At 43.1% G+C, this 17,445-nt stretch overlaps 1 protein-coding gene and 1 long non-coding RNA gene across 2 annotated transcripts in view; one reads left to right on the top strand and one right to left on the bottom strand.

Annotated features, from left to right (window-relative positions):
* Nucleotides 1-11,669, bottom strand: part of NRCAM (neuronal cell adhesion molecule) — a 323,274-nt gene extending 311,605 nt beyond the window's left edge. Inside the window, exon 1 of the mRNA XM_081146728.1 lies at nt 11,493-11,669. The gene's annotated coding sequence lies outside the window, so the exon portion shown is untranslated. The remainder of the gene's footprint in view (nt 1-11,492) is intronic.
* Nucleotides 11,356-16,704, top strand: LOC308561491. Its single transcript, XR_013999512.1, has 3 exons — nt 11,356-11,852; nt 12,789-12,915; nt 14,945-16,704. It is a non-coding gene; the product is annotated as an uncharacterized lncRNA (long non-coding RNA).
* Nucleotides 16,705-17,445: the final 741 nt, after the last annotated feature.

Below are 17,445 nucleotides of genomic sequence, written 5' to 3'. Positions count from 1 at the left end.
AGGATCCATGTGATCAGGGTTCGATTCCCGGTCAGGGCACATGCCCGTGTTGCAGGCTGCAGCCGATCAATGACTCTCTCATCATTGATGTTTCCATCTCTCTCTCTCCCTCTCCTCTCCTCTCTCTGAAATCAATAAAGATATATTTTTAAAAAAAATAAAAAATAAAAAAATTTAAAAAAGGGTATAATAGCTTAAAGCAGGAGTTGGGAAACTATGAACCATGGGCAAATTTTGGCTTGTTTTTGTAAAGAAAGTTTATGGGAAAATGGAAATGCCCACTCATTTACACATTTTCCCTGACTGTTTTGAGAGAGACTGCATGACCTACAAAGTCTAAAATATTTACTATCTGGCCCTTACAGAAAAAATTTGCTGGCCTCTGACATAAAGGACTGTTATGAAGACAAAATGAGATAATTCTTGTAAGATGTTCATATAGTTAAGCAACCAATAAACAACATAGATTATTGTTATTTATTAATAGTAAAAAGTTATAAAAATCATTGTGATTTTCTTTCCTAAAATTCAGAGACATCTTTATATATTCTACCTCAGGAACAGAGTACCCATGAAGTAACACCTTGGGATCAGAAGGCTCAGCCCCTTTTTTGATGGAGGTGGCTGAGGCGGTCTGATGGCAGGATGTGCTGTGCAGCTGTTGGTGCAGGGCAGTGAGCCCGGTGAGCCACAGACAGCAGCTGCCACAAGTCATCCATTTCAAGTAACTGATACTCTGCCATTTCTTGATGGAGGATCTCTTGGTCACAGGTGTGTGACACATGCATATTCATCATTGGCCTCTCTCCTAACTATGTAGAGGGGATTGAAGGAGGACTGGGGAGAGCTGAAATTATGCTCAGAAGATGATCAGAGCAGAGCGCATTTCCATTTTCCCTAGAAGTAACTGCTTTCCTAAGATGTATTCTGCTTGTCCAGAGTAAAAAATAAGGAAAGTGTGGTCTTGTACATAAAAATTTTAAATGTCAGTTTAATGTAACAAAATCTAGGCTAAAAATTTAAAGTGATAAAATGGATCTAAAGCTGGTAATTTATCCTAGAACTAGCACTGCTAGCTGCCTATTAGTACATTTGCAAATAAATTTTGGTCAACACCAAATGTCACCAAATGGTTCCCATAAATCTTTCAAACGATCTTCACACAATTGTCTTTCAAGGCAAATGTTAAAAGATCTAAAGAGTACACTGAGATGGTGATTTTCAGAAACAAATCACTGGCTATATTCTGTCCTTGTCTAGGGTCTTAGATATTTCACTCCATCAATTTGCACCTCATTACCTTGCATGGTAAAGAGAATAATCTGTCTATTTAGATATCCCCGAAAAGCTGTTCCTGAATTGAACTATGAAACATTATAGGAGCTCACTCATTATATAATCCTTATAACAACAAAGAATCCTGTTTAATATTAATAATCACCCCAAATGTGTTTGGCAAGTTCATATTTTCACATATCTAATTTTCTCAAGGTGGGGCCATCTGTATATAAAGGAACAAAATACCCTGAAAGAAGAGAAAATCTGATTAAGAATTTAACTGTTTTATGCTGAAATAATTTTAGCTTTGACTCAGTAAATTCTTCTCAATGCATTTACTTTCAAAGTAAATGTATTTCATATTTCATTTTTGAGGAGTGGCTTATGAGTTATTTCTATTTTATGTTGTCAAGTTACTTCAATGACCTAATGTACCACAAAAAATTCTCCTTAAAATATTTAGTATTGAGCCCGGCCGGGCTTGGCTCAGCGGTTAAGTGTCGACCTAGGATCCAGGCAATCAGGGTTCGATTCCTGGTCAGGGCACATGCCCGGGTTGTGGGCTGCAGCCGATCAATGACTCTCTCATCATTGATGTTTCTCTCTCTCCCTCTCCTTTCCTCTCTGAAATCAATAAAGATATATTAAAAAAAAAAAAATTTAGTATTGAATGCTATGGAATGGAGAGTATTCTCTATTAGCAAGCAATTACCACAATCATTTTTAACTCTCTTTTTCTTTCAGGTTTTATTACCTTTACAGTGCTCTGTTCTTTACTCTCTCCTATTTAAAATTCCTTCTGCTCCTTCTGCCTTCTATATAGGACACTTCTCCAGGATGTCACAAGTCACATTATCCACCTGAGCCTCCCCACCATCTGAATCCTTCACACTCCCTGATTTCTACTCTTCCAATCCCAGTCCTAATATCAATCTGACCATGAACTCACTCCCTACTGTTTAATGAGTTCGCACATAGTTCTAGGACAGCAATAAACCCTTGATATATTTTACTTTCCACTTAATTTTGCAACAAGGTAACTGTTATTAGAAATATATACAGAGCCATGGAGTTTTAAAAACCCTTTTCCAACTATTAAAATGCAAGTTACCTTAAAATTTATGAGACATACAAAGTATATATCACGACCGATGTAAAATACAATATAGTTAACATAATCAATTCTGAAGTAAATTCACTTTTGTTTACATTACATAATTAATATTATTATCTCTGAATATCTACTTCACTTTTTTGTTCATGTAGAAATTTTTTGTCATGTAATATTACTTCCCTAAAAGTAGAAATAGTCATTTGAATGTATTAAGTGTATATAAAAAATGGCTTCTAGCTATCATGCCACTAACATCAGAACAAAGGACTATTGCCAAAAAGTCATCTAAGTGGTCAAAGATATCAAAGCAAAATTTTCCATTTGTAGTTTTATGGAACCTCAGGAAGCATTTCAAATTATCCAAAATTATTTTTCATTTCTCCTACATTTCAATAACCTCAACTTCCCAGTAGCTATTTATTATTCTAGTTATACATTCAGCTAACTTCTCTTTCTGAAATGTTTTAAATCAGACGCTGCCTACCAAACTGGATGGGGAACCATGTGCCATATCTTCAATAACAAATATAACAGTGATGGATTTCCTCTAGAAGCAGAAAGCTGAAATCACTCTTCTTAAATATATTCATAAAGGAGAAAACACTGGTTAGTCGATGTTTACAGCAGATTTATCTTGTTCATATCAAAACAATCTGTAATCAATATCAAAACACGGCAAGGAGAATGTACAAGCGAAGCTGATTGGGCATTTCTACATTTATTCAGCCAGATACTAGAGGTGAAAGCAGCAGAACGGTCAGAAAAAGATCTGCAATGCAATTAGGGGGGACAAGTGCATCTGAGTGTATGCCAGACGCAGGGGCCGCCCCTTAATTCACAGTCCAATGTCTTAATGTGGCGTACAGCATCAAACTGCACTTCCTACAGTTTTCAAACTTTTGTTAGTTAACTAGATGTTTACCGAGTGCCTCACTTGGGCACTCAACATTTCAGGAACACCATCCAGCTCCATGTACGTTGTCCCAACACCATCTGTCACTTAAGCTTCCGCAGATTCAAAAATTTCAATTCAAACTAATCTGCTCCGCACTCAAACTGAAGCAATAATTCAAATTTCGACATGAAGCTTGAATTCCTTTTCAGTGTTCTTCAACTCTGACCCAGCTCCCCCTCCTTCCTTCACTGAAAAGGGCCAAGACAACAGCCCAGCAAGTGGGGCAGGCAAAACAGGCCTCCTTTGTTCAGTTCTGTCCTTTCAGCTCTCTATTGAGGTACGGGACTGAAAAGCACACAAGGCTTTGGAAGGCGGCAGCACTCCAGCTCACAGGCCATCCTTCCTCAAAGACGGAGAAAACTCCGGGATGAAACTCTTTCGACATTGACATTCCATTTTTACCTTAAGGTATAATTAATGGAACATTACTACTTTCACTTTCCCTTGAGAGAGAGTATGTTAATGGTGTTTTACATGAGTTTGTAATACTCATCAAAAGTGTGTGCCATTCAAATGCCAAGGGCATCTAAAAGTGGCATGAAAGTAGCTTTAAAGTTGAAATTGGAGAAAAGATCACTACAAACTGAATACATATACTGAATTTTTTGAATGCTCTCAGCCCACTTGAGAAAGACAAATCAAATTCATTGCATATTACAAGTAGAAGACCTCCTACAGGATTCCCTCAGATTGCCCTGGGAATATATTTTTCTGGTTATAGTGGGTTTTCAACCAATATACCATGCACATCATAAAATTTAAATATACATATAAATACATATTCAAAATATTTTTTCCAGCCCTTCTTGTCATTTAATAAGAAGAATTTTTTAAAGGATCATTTTAATCTGACAGTGACTGTCATTTTCATTCTCATGTGAATTCAGCTATGCTTTATTTAGTACCGGGCAGTGCAGAAGAAAATCAGAGAGCACAAAAGACAAGATTTGTCATTCCTGCTTTTAAACTGAGCAGTATGTGCAGTAGATGAGCAAATGTGTTTGTAGATTTGTTTCCTTTACCATTTCTTTTATTCACTAGTTTTTTAGTCAGTCGAGGGAAATCTTCCATCAGACTTTTAAAAATTACCCTTTTCTAATTTGAAATTCAAATCTTGTAGGCTAGTAAAATAGGTCAATTAAGTTGACACCACATCTTTTTTATTAGCTCAGCTAAGCAATTATAATTGGGTGGTGAGGGTTTGTGCTGTCATCTTTAAAGACTCAATGGTGGGGTAAAATGTCCAGTGCAGACCTGGAATTTACACTGCCAGCACATCTCTAAGTATTTCTAGATATGAGGCAAATTTGCTCTAGATATGGGTTAAAATAATAATGTCATTTTTTTCAGTAAAATAAAAGCATAATAATATTTAATCTAACCTCATAACAAAATCACTTAGCACAAGTGCACTATAGACACATATGCTCTAATTCAACATTTAAAAATAATAACCTGAATGTATGTTACCAATGCTGGCTTATCCTGGACAATGATACACGTGCTACACAGCATCGATTTGATGCTTTGCACAAAGTATGGAGTCAATGAACACTTCTTAAAAACCATACATCTCCTTATTAATAAAAGTTAAATTGATAAGTTAGAAAACATTATGAATGACTTATTCACAATACATTGTATATTAATTTATAACTTTAAAAAGTAACAACTATAGCTCTTGACACCCAATAGGATAGCTATTAATTATGAAGAAAACAGAAAATTGCCCAGTTGGGCCTGGCTCTGTGGTTGAGCATTGACCTAGGATCCAGGAGATCGAGGTTTGATTTCCAGTCAGGGCACATGCCTGGGTTGGGGGCTCAATCCCCAGTTGGGGGCATGCAGGAGGCAGCCAATCAATGATGATTCTCTCATCATTGATGTTTCTATCTCTCTCTCCCCCTCTCCCTTCCTCTCTCTGAAATCAATAAAAAGATACATTAAAAAAAGAAAAGAAATCAGAAAATTAGTGTTGGCCATGATGTGGAGAAACTGGAATCCTTGTGCACTCTTGGTGGGAATGTAACATTGTCTGGCTGCTATGGAAAACAGTATTGTGGTTCCTCAAAAATTAAAATAGAATTACCATCTCTCTAATGATTAGTGACTTTGAGCATTTTTCATATGTCTCTTGGCCATTTGGATGTCCTCTTTGGAGAAGTGTCTACTCAGGTCTTCTACCCATTTTTTAATTTGATTGTCTTCCTTGTGTTGAGTTGTATGAGTAATAACAATGAGGTATCACCTCACACCTGTCAGAATGGCTACCATCAACACATCAACAAACAACAACAAGGCCTGGCAAAGATGTGGAGAAAAGGGAACCCTAGTACACTGCTGGTGGGAATGCAGACTGGTGCAGCCCCTATGGAAAACTGTGTGGAGTATCCTCAAAAAATTAAAAATGGAACTGCCATTTGACCCAGTAATCCCACTTCTAGGACTATATGTCCTAAGAAGCCAGATACACCAAGAAGAAAGAATATATGCACCCCTATGTTCATAGCAGCACAATTTATAATAGCTAAGATCAGGAAACAGCCTAAGTGCTCATCAGCAGATGAGTGAATTAAAATACTGTGGTACATTTACATCATGGAATACTATGCAGCTGTAAAAAAGGAAGAATCTCTTACCCTTTGAGACAGCATGGAGGGACCTAGAGAGTATTATGCTAAGCGAAATAAGCCAGTCAGAGAGACAAGTATCACCTGGTTTCATTTACATGTGGAATCTAATGAATAAAATAAACTGACAAACAAAAAAGATCCAGAGACACTGAAGCATGCAACAGACTGACATATTTCAGGGGAGGGGAGAGATTAACTAATGAATTTATATGCATACATGCATAGCCCATGGACAGACAATAATTCAGGGAAGGCCAGGAGAGGTGGCAGGAGCAGAGTGGAAAGGGTCAATGGGGGAAAGAAACGGGACATTTGTAACACTTTCAACAATAAAGATAAATTAAAAAAAAAAAAAATAGAATCACTGTATGATCTAACACTCCCACTTCTGGCTACATGCCCAAAAGAGTTGAGAGCAGTGACTCAAAAAAATATTTGTACACACATGTTCATAGCAACATTGTTCACAATAGCGAAAAAGTGGAAATAGCTCAACTGTCCATTAACAGGTTAACACTTGTCTTAAAAAAAAGAAAAAGTGGTATGAATATACAATGGAATATTATTCAGCTTTAAAAAAAGGAACTTTTGACACATAGATAAACCTTGAGACATTATGCTAAGTGAAATAAAATAAGCCAGCTACAAAAGGGCAAATACTACATGATTTCACTCATATGAGATACTTAAGGTAGTCAAATTCATAGAGACAGAAAGTAGGATGATTCTTTCCAGGGTTGGGGGCAGGAAAGGGAATAGGGAGTTAGTGTTTAATGGACACAGGGTTTCAGTTTGGGAAGCTAAGAAAAGTTCTGGAGAGACTGACAGTGGTGATAGGTACAAAACAATGTAAAGTATTCAATGCCACTAAACTATACAGTTAAAAATGGTTAAAACAGTAAATTTTCTTACATATATTTCACCACAATAAAGAACTTAGCAAAAACATCCTATTTTCTATAAGTATATTGCATTTGCTCCCCCATTTAAAGACAACCTGATATTGAAAGAGTTATTGTTGCTAAAACTGGAGGCAGAGACAGTCCCATATTTTCTTCATGTAGCCCTCATTTTCGTATATTTTTAAAAAATATATCTTTATTGATTTGAGAGAGAGGAAGCGAGAGGGAGAGAGAGAGACAGAAACATCAATGATGAGAGAGTCATTGATCGGCTGCCTCCTGCACACCGCCAACTGGGATGGAGCCTGCAACCCGGGCATGTGCACTGACTGGAATCTAACCGCAATCTCTTGGATCCTAGGCCCACGCTCAACCACTGAGCCACGCCTGGCCAGGCTCATTTTCACATTTTAAGAGGGAAAATAAACACTCATCAGTTCATTTGGAAACACTTTCTTAGTATTAGAAACTTCAGCCTCTGATGTCAATAAAAGACTCTTTAAAATTAAAGGGGCCTTTTGTTTGCCTGGGTGGACAAAGGGTTAAATACAATAAGCTACTGGATTCTTGTCCTTGACACCCCTAGATGCCAAACAATCCCTACTATCTCCTCTGTCTTCACCTGGCAGGAAAGCCAAGCCTCCTTCTGGTGGGAAAACATGAAATATAAAAGGGAAATTCATTCAAATGTATTTAGTAATTTTAAATCATTTCGAATCATTTTCATTTTCCTCTTTGCCAATCATCTCAGCAGTTGAAGACTAAAGCAGTCTTTGTATGCAAACACGCAAAACTTCCTAGAGAAAAAGAATGCTTTAGGAACTCTATATTCTTGTTAAATTTGTTACTGGTTACTATGCTTTTCAAATGGAAACTTTCTTTGTAAGTGGGGATGAGGCTCCAAAGGCTGCTAACTGAGGCAGCAAATCAGGACACCTATGGATTGAACTGTGCCTCCCCCCCCCCCCATTCATATGTTGAAGTCCTAATACTCAATATGACTATGTTTGCAGATACGGCTTTTAGGAGGTAATTAAGGTTATATAAGGTAATAAGGGTGGGTCCCAATCCAATAGAATCAGTGGCCTTACAAGAAGAGGAAGAGGGGCAGTCTCTCTCTCAACAGGCAGGCACCAAGGAAAGGATATATGAATACACAAGGAGAAGATAGCAGTCTACAAGCTGGCAAGAGAGCTCTCATGAGAACCCAGCCATGCTGGCACCCTGATCTCCACTTTCCAGAATCCAGGAATGTAAGAAAGTAAATGTCTGTTCTTTAAACCACCCAGCTTATGGTATTTTGTTAAGATAGCCTGAGCTGACTAGGACAAAGACTGATTTCATGTGAGGATATCAGAAAAAAGCATGGGTGTCTCAGTGGTTACCTTAAGGTGAGTAATGACTGGTAAGAGCCACAAGAGGGCTTTCTCCAATGTGCACAATGTTCTGTTCCTTGTTTTGAGCACTAGTCCCGTGTGTTCAGTTTACTTAAGTTCATCAAATTATACATTTATAGTAGGTAAAAAATAATCTGTGTTTGGAAGTATGTACCATAAAATTACAATCTCCCCAAAGGCAGGAATTCTATTTTGCTCACCACTGTATTCCCAGTGCTTAGAACAGTAAGTCATGCACTCATTAAAGAGTGATGGATGAATGAATGAATCTCTTTATCAGAAAAGCTTCCTGTGGGGTTCCATTAAATAACTCCTTTGTACATACACAATATAATATCTTCAGATTCTATTTATATTCAACCGATTACACAAGGAAAACTATACCAACACAAAAGCATTATTTGAAATGACTCTTAGGGAAATTTTGCATAGCCCAGGTGTGTACATTCTCATTACCCTCTCATCTTCCTGAAGCTGTCACACCCAACTCTTATTGTTATTGTCACATTGGCTTCACAGAAAGTATCATTTCCAAAGACAATTTACTTTTCATTTACTGTCAATGATGCAATAATAAAAATGATGTGGTGTAAGGGCACTGGCCTACAGTCCAAAGACCTCACCATTACCCTGCATTAGAGGGCTGGGTAACCTCTCCCAGCCCCAATGTAGTTACTGTGAAACCCAAAGGTTACCAAGTGTTCTCTTACAGCTCTAAAATTCCTGGATTATGTGACATGTTTAACAACTTTCCAGCAATAAAGTAAAAGCAGGTAGAAAGAAGACTATGAGTCAGTAGAATTTAGAACTCATTTTTCCAATTGATCAGTCAATTATAGTCATTCTAAAAGCTATTTCAGGAATAGCTGATTTTGTTTTAGTTCAAATTATTGTTTCTACTAGTTAACATGGAGCATTAAGTGCACCACACAGTTTTTTATATATAGATATGATACTGAATGCTTTTCTAAGATTTTATACTAGAGTTCTATTCAAATTCAACATTCAGTTTGAGGAGTAAATCTTCCAAAGTCAAAAGGGTCTACAAAAGAGATTCAGGCTGGGTACCCGAAATAGAAACGTTTGACAAATGGAAAAGTTACCTTTTCTTAAAAAAAAAAAAAAAGTTTCTCAAAAATTGTGATATGCCAGAAACAGTGACTGTAAATAGTTGGATTGTGGGTTAACCGCCAAGTACTTAAAAGCTAACAGGAATAAAGGAATTTGTAAAGGAATTCAAGGGCAACAAAAGGCAATAAAAGGCTATTCCACAATACAATTCGCTGAATTACTACATTGCCTGCTACTGTGAGGTCTGCAGGGGTTAAAATTAAATGGGCTTATAATATGTCCCTGATTTTGAATACCGTATGATTTCAGGCTTCCTCTAAACTAATAAACCTCTAAAAGGCCACATTTTCACAGTCTTGAATGACAAAGTGTAGGGCCAAAAAGCTAACCCTTGTCGCCCCACTTCCTAGCTATGTGGTCTTAGGAAAGTTACTTGGTTTCTCTAAGTTTCCATCTCCCAGTGTTTAAAATGGGGCCGTTGTGGAAAGTAAATGAGATGATACTTGTAAACTGCACAGCACCCAGCATATCTGAAGCTTTTCAAAAAATGTTGACTACCATTATCATTCAAGTAAAAAGCGTCCAATTGTTTAAACCCATTTCAGTTCTTCTGGAAGGGTCTCACTTACTCCTGAGCTGTTATTACAATATTTTAATAACAGGGCATGGTTAGCATAAAACAGTCCCAACCAACGCAGCGCAGCCTCCCCGGTTTGTATTCGGTGGCTACGGTATTACTTCCCAGGATAGCCCCAGGGGGAGCTCCAGGTGCTGCACGAATGTCCCCCGGCCCACTATACTCGCTTCCACCTCTTCTTGCAAGAGCCTAGGGCGAAGAAGGGCATAGCCCCTCGGAACTGCACCTCTGCGCGTTAACCACGCGGGACTCGTCAGGAAAAGAATGTTCCCGTTTAGGACAGACGTCTACGAGCCCGATGTGGCCTCTGGCTGGGGCTGATGCGCCAGAAAGACAGGAGAGAGGCCGGGTGGGAAAGCGACGCCACCTCTCAGCGCCAGCACCCTCCCTCCGCGCCCGCGGCTGTGCCGTGGCGGCCACGGAGTGTGCGGGCGCAGAGGATGAGGCTGCGGGCCGGGGGACAATCCGGAGGGAAGGGAAGTGTTTGCTCCTCCCAGGGAACCCACCGGCGTCACTTGCTGCCCGGCGTACACCGCTCTGGAAGAGATGACGACTCCCTGCTCCCCAGCTCCGTGCGCTGGCAGATGCGGGCTGGGAACGGCTGAGCCGGCGATCTGCTGCGGCGCCCACCCGCGCGGCGTGGCGGGGCCCGGCGCAGATGGCGTCGCCGCGCAATGGATGCCCCGGAGCCGGCAGTCACTCCCGGCTCAACACAGCCTCTCCGGCCGAAGCTGTTGCCAAGACACCCCCTCTGCGAGCCTGGGCTGCGAGGTGCTCTTTTTAGTCCGCCCCAAGCCCCAGCGAGCCAGCCCCAACAAGTCCCAGCCCAGAGAGTCTGGGCGGGGCACCAGGAACCCCGGGGTCCGCACCTGTGGGGCCACAAAGCCCAGGAAAGCCGCCACCCTGCCGTCCCTAGCCTCCCCCAGTTCCCCCCGAGTGGCGAGAGCGGAGGTTGGCTCACCCAGAACTCCGCGGTCGCGCAGGTGAAAGCACAGCTGAACAAAGCCCACGCCCAGATGTGTCCGCGGAGACCCGCACGCGCACACGCCCGAGCGCGCCGCCCGGCCCCTGCGCTCCCAGCCGGGGCCGCACCGGCGGGAACCCCGCGCCGGGTGTCCGCGCCGGGGAGCCCAGGGTCCGGCTCAGTAGCCCCTCAGGCCCAACTCTGCACAGAGAGACGGCGAGGCAGGGTTTCCCGGAACGCGTGGGGCGCGGGCACGGAGGCAGAAGTTGGTCACAGCCCGGAGGCAGTGATGGGCGCCCGCCCGCGCAGCCTGGGATGCGGTACTCCCCGCTGCGCCGTCCCGCGGGGCCTGCGGTGGGTCGCGGCCTGAGAGAAGCAGGGGGTTCGCGACAAGGCTCGCCCTTGCGCACGGAGAGCGCTCTGCTAAGCCCCGGGCCGGCGTCCCGGGGACAACACGGTAGTCCCCGTGCCCTTCCCCGCTTCCGCCGTCGCCCGCTCGCCGGACCGAGGGTCAGCGCCAGGCGCGCATCCAGCTACTCACGCTCTTACGCGGCGCCCGCCGCTCCGCCCTGAGCGCAGATGCCGTTCCTCCGAGAGGGAGCCGTCGCCTCGGGCAGCCCGGCGCCGACCCTGCGCCCGCGCGTCGCGGGCTCCGACTGCGGCGCGTCGGCGGCGACTCGGTGAAGCAGGCAGGCCCCGCGGCGCCCCGCCGCCCCCCGCCCGGCGTCGGCTCTCCTCCCGCTCCCGCACTCACCGGCGCCCCCCTTCCTCCTGCCTGCACCCTGACCGCCCCTGCTGGAGCGGCGGCGGCGGCGGGCGGCGATTGGACTTGGGCCCACGCGCGTGCCTCCGTGGGGCTGGGTCGCCCCGCACCTGGGCTGCGGGGCCACCACCAAGCAAGGTCAGTCTCCGAGCTTGTGAGGTGGTGGTTGGGGGTGGGAAGGAGGGTTTGCTGGAGGCCGGGGACGGAGGGTGGGAGGGTTCCGGTGATGAGAGTGGTTGGGGTTTGGCTACAAAAGATGTTCCAGAAAACAAATGGCTGGTTTTGAAATGCCACTCTCCTGGGTTTAGGTTTCTGTGCAACGTCTGTGGTCTTTTTAAAATTTGTCCTTTTTCTTTTAAAACATTTATTTTCTTCGAAACTTACCAGTTTGGATGATTGAGGTGATTTCCTTTTATTTATTTATTATTTATTTATTTATTTATTTATTTATTTATTTATTTATTTATTTATTTATTGCAAGCGTTATTTCCAAATAGACCCCAATAGGGAGCTTCCAGGGTAACGTATAAGTTGTCTGTTCGAGGTAGGAATTGGGTTTTCTAGTCCCAGAGAACAGGATTAGTTCAAATTTGCTTCTTTTCTGCTTTGGGAGCATTACTGAAATGTAAACAAAAAGTTAAGATTTTCTAAATGTGCAGTTTAGCAAACACACTGCTGCTTGCATAGGTCAGGTCCCGAGCCCTCTCTCCACTGTATCCTAGATGGTGTCCAAGACCCTTAGGCACTCAAGGTCCTCAGTAATCTATCCCACTCTGCAACCTGCTCTCCCAGAGGTTCCTCCCAGCTGCTGAGAGGGGGGGGGGAGAGAGGGGGGGGAGGGAGGAAGGGAGAGAGGGAGAGAGGGAGAGAGGGGGGAAGGAGGGGCATCCATATGTTCTACCCATTGGTGCATTCACTGGTTGATTCTTGTATGTGCCCTGATTGGGATTGAATCCACAACCTTGATACACCCGGAGGATACTCCAACCAACTGAGCTACCTGGCCAGGCTCAGTTCTCTAGTTTAATACAAGAAAACATTTGCGGAGCCCATCATCCCTTCTCCCCACCGCAGGCTTCAGCCCCAGTGCTAGGGTGGGGATTCAGGAAGAAAAAGGGCACAAGGTCATCCTTCAAGGCCCGACAACTCTGTTCTGCTCGAACTTCAGTCTGCACTTGCGACTTCAACCCCAGCACCGCGGGTGAGTGAGCAGCCTCCTTTTCTTCCTCTTGCCGCTGCCGTCCCCTCCTCCCACCACCAAATGTGCTCAGCTACACAGAACCTCCTATTCCTGAAACCACAGTTCCCGAAACAGTATTATGATCTCTGCTACTTGGTCTTCCCACAGTTTTTCCTCAGACTCATCACTCTTTTGATCCTGGACCTTACCCCTACCACCTGGGCACCTTTTGCCTCTCAATTAATTGTCCAAATTTCCCTCTAAATTTCCTTTCTTAAAAAAAAAAAGGTGATTCCATGATACCCTTACTTAAAAGTCTGGGTGGTTCCTTGTTGCCTATAAAATAAATTCCAGATCTACTGGCATGCTCCTTCACCATTTGCCCCTAACTTAACTCTCCATCCTTCGGAGAAAAGAATTTTCATAACATGAAACTCCTGCATGAGAGATTCCTTCTACTCATCTTTTGTTCATCCCTCAGAGCCTTGCTCAGTTGTTACATCCTTTGCAAAGTCTTTTTTCTTTTCTCTTTTTTTCTTCTTTTTCCTTTCTTTCTTCTCTCTTCTCTTTTTTAAATCCTCACCTGAGGATATTTTTTCCATTACTTTTCAGAGAGAATGGAAGGGAGAGAAAAAGAGAAAGAGAACCATCAAGGTGAGAGAGACACATCCACTGGTCGCCTCCCACACATACCCCGACTGGGGCCGGGGATCGAGCCCAAAACCAAAGTATATGCACTTGGCCAAATAGAACCCAGTACTCTTCAGCCCATGGGCTGAAGCTCTAACCACTGAGCCAAACCAGCTAGAGCTCCTTTGCTAAGTCTTTCTTAAGTCCCTCTGTATTTTATTGTAATAATACTTGTCACATTTTATTACATTTGCATATCTGACTCCAGAAAATATCATTTCTTTGAGGACAATTTGTCTTACGTTTTTGTGTGACTGAATTTCGAATTAACATAGAGTCACAAATAAATGTAAGTATTCAACTTTCACTGCCTCATTATTCCCACCTGTGTAAAGGATTTAAGACCCCTCAAGTCCCTCCTCATCCCAGTAATTGCCTGGGGTTATCCTGCACGTTCTTCTGCTCTGTACTCTGGCACCCCAAGGGTACCCCTTCACCCAGCCCCTGTGAGACTGATTTCCTGCTTACATTCCTTTCCAGGGAACCCCACATGGCAAACCTGTGAGGTGGGAAAATGGCATTCTACTCTCTTCAGTTCTTGCCTTTGTTCTGTGTAGCAGTTTGTCCCCTGGGCACCGAAGCAGCACTGCTTGTGTTCCCCAGTATTACACCCTCGTAAAGACCAACCTTAAACAACTCCAACTTCTGCCTGGAATGGTTCTTTCTCTTCAGACCCCAACCCTGGTTCATGGAGCCTAGTGAGGTCCAGGTCAGTCCTGGGCCTTGGAGACTGCCTAGAATGCAGTTATCATTAAGGAATGCAGACATGAAGGAATTTCAGGCAAGTGACAACTTCTCGAGGTATAGTTTTCCTTATGTCTACAGGTAGAATAGCATTACTTAATACACAGAGTTACTGTCAGGGTCCATTTAAAACACTGCACAGGGCCTGGCAGGGCATGGCTCAGCGGTTGAGCATCGACGTAGGATCCAGGTGATCGGGGTTTGATTCCCGGTCAGGGCACATGCCCGAGTTACGGGCTCGCAGCCAATCAATGACTCACTCTCTCATCATTGATGTTTCTATCCCTCTCTCTCCCTCTCCCTTCCTCTCTCTGAAGTCAATAAAGATATATTTAAAAACACACACACACACACAAAAACAACACTGCACAGGGTCTAGGACATAATAGGTACTCAGCAAGTTCTAGTTTGAAAAGCAATTGTTTAATAAGATGTTTTGTCATATGAATATCTACGTCCATAAAAAGAACAAAGTCAGAAGAGGAAAAAAGCTCTGGAGGAAATAGGACCACAGCGACAGCACCAAAAAATAAAATTAAATAATTTTGATACTACATAATACTTACAATAATATAAAATTATATAGTTCTAATTGCATTGCAACTCTACATTGCAGGGGATAAATGTCCTGAGAGGATGCATGACAGGAAGAAACAAACAGCTGCTGCATGAGGAGCTGAAGGGAGCATGAGGGGGTTGAGGAATGATCTGGGAAAAGATTAAAAAGATGCCTGAGTGGGCAAAAGGACTACGCCCTTGAATTGCTTGGTGATGCATATGGCATTCTGATTTGACTGCTTATTGACACACCTCTCTACCTTAACTGCCATTCCTTATTCCATCCCGAAGCCTTACCCTGTCCTCTGTCTCAACCTTCATTCTATCCTCAAACCCACCTTAGGGCAGAGAATAACATCCGTGTGTTTTCCTCATCAGTTTATAAAAGAATTTTCCAATTTGCCGGGCACTATTGTCAGCACTTACATTGATTAACTCATTTAATCCCAAGGCAATCCTATGCAGTGTGTACTAGTATTATCCCCATTTTAGAAAACAAGGAAAGAGGGGTTAAGTAACTTGCAGAGGCCACACAAACCAGTGGCAGGGCTGGGACTCAGGCCTGGGCATTCTGGCTCCAGAGTCCACAGCCTTAACCACTGTGCTCTGCTGCCTTTCAGTGACAGTACACTAAAAGTGGAGTGTTGATGGATGCCTCAGAATGTCATTGAATTAAAGCGGCTGTATCAGAAAGTCGTGGAGCCCTCCAGTGGTCCCTGCAGTGAATGTTTTTAGCTGTCTTCTTTCCTCTTCTTTTGCAGCCCTGTTTCTTTCTTTTTTGGAATTTTCTCTCTCCTCTCTTTCTCTTCCACTTTTTTCTTCTCTCACCTTTTTAGTCCTCACCTGAGGATATGCTTATTGATTTTTAGAGACAGGATAAGGGAGAAAGAGTCTCTAGAGAGAGAGAGAGAGAGAGAGAGATAGAGAGAGAGAGAGAAACACCAATATGAGAGAGAAACATTGACCAGTTGCCTCCAGTATGTGCCCCAACTGGGGATTGAACCCCCAGCCTTTCGGTATACAGGATGGTGCTGCAGCCATCTGAGCCATGCCAGCCAGGGCTCTTCCCTCCCCTTATTTTCTGTCCCAGCTTTTTTGACCTTCACCCATGCTTTAGGCCAGCCAGGGAAGGCAATGCAATTGGGCCTGTCCTAAGACCAATGTTTAGTTCACCAAAACCTACACTGGACCCAGCCCTGCTAGTACCAAGCTGTGTGTCATGAGCAAGTTATTTACTCTCTTAGTGTTTCCACACTGTGAAAGGAAGGAGTGGGGCTAGGTGAAAACAAAAATTGTTTTTCAGCTGTCATTTTATGATTCTGGTGGTAACCAAGAGCATTTGTTTGACTGCTGTAGTAAAGTTCAGATAAAAGCTGGCTGAACTCTAGGTAAGAAAGAGTGGATCACTAAAAAAAAGTCCTATAGTAATATAATAAGGCTGTCAGCTACAAGAGTGGCTTACATCAGTGTCGTCATTGTCTTAAGATAATATTCTACGGTTGGGCAATATGCATTAGGTTTCTGACAGGGATGTGGTAAAGTTAGTAATTTTTAAAACCCTTCTATTTGAAAGGACATTATTATAACCCAATTTTGTCAAAAAGCATAGTTGCTATGGTGGGCAGCTTCCAAGGTGGCTCCCAGTGCCACCTCCTTCTGGTATTCATCCCCTAATCCTCCCCTTGAGTACACACCAGAGCAAGTGACTCACTTCTAATGAATGTGATATGGAAAGAGTACTGGGATGTCACTTCTGATATTGTTACAAAAAGACTCTGGCTGAAAACAAAACAAAATAAAACTCTGGCTTCATCTGTCTTGCAGTCTTGCTCCTTTGCTTGCTCAGAGGGAAGCCAGCAGCTATGTTGTGAGCTTCCCTATGGAGTGGCCCACACGTCAGAGAACAGGGATGCCTCTGGGCCATGGCCTATAGCTGATTCCTGCCTTGGCCATCTAAATGAGAGTGGAAGCAGAATGCCCCTCAGTTGGGCCTTGAGATGACTCCAGTCCAGGTTAACTCCCTGACTACAGCCTTTTGAGAGACCCTGAGCCAAAGCACCAGCTCATCTGTGTTGGGAGATAATAAAAGTTTCTAGTTTTAAGCTGCTAAATTCATCATTGATACGGTTATGTCAGTGCATCTCAGAACTCTAGATTTGCATCTGACTACACAAATCATATCTATTTTCTGGATGGGAAAGGAGAAAAATTAAATGGTAGTTGTCATAAGATGCAGATATGGTGCTGGTTAAAGCAGCAATTGTGGAAAACAGATGAGACATCAGAATGACTTGTCCAAGGTTAACCTCAGCAGCTCCTGGTTCCACACCCCAAAGACACATTCTGTTCATATAGCCAAGCCTTGGGTTGGCCATCCACTGTGCCCACCCAGAGCTGCTCCTTTCTTCCCCTGGATGCCAGCCACAGGCTCAGCTGGGTCACACCTCTTGAAGCTTCATAGTTGGTGATTAATACCCACCATGGATAATAATAGGATGTGCAGTTATAGATAATATATAAATAATAATATATGCAGTTTCATACATTACCTGAGCAATG

Source organism: Miniopterus schreibersii (genome assembly GCF_964146895.1).
Source record: "Miniopterus schreibersii genome assembly, chromosome: 9".
Classification (NCBI taxonomy): Eukaryota; Metazoa; Chordata; class Mammalia; order Chiroptera; family Miniopteridae; genus Miniopterus; species Miniopterus schreibersii.
Note: the sequence above shows the minus strand (reverse complement) of the source record. Positions and strands in the feature narration are given on the sequence as shown.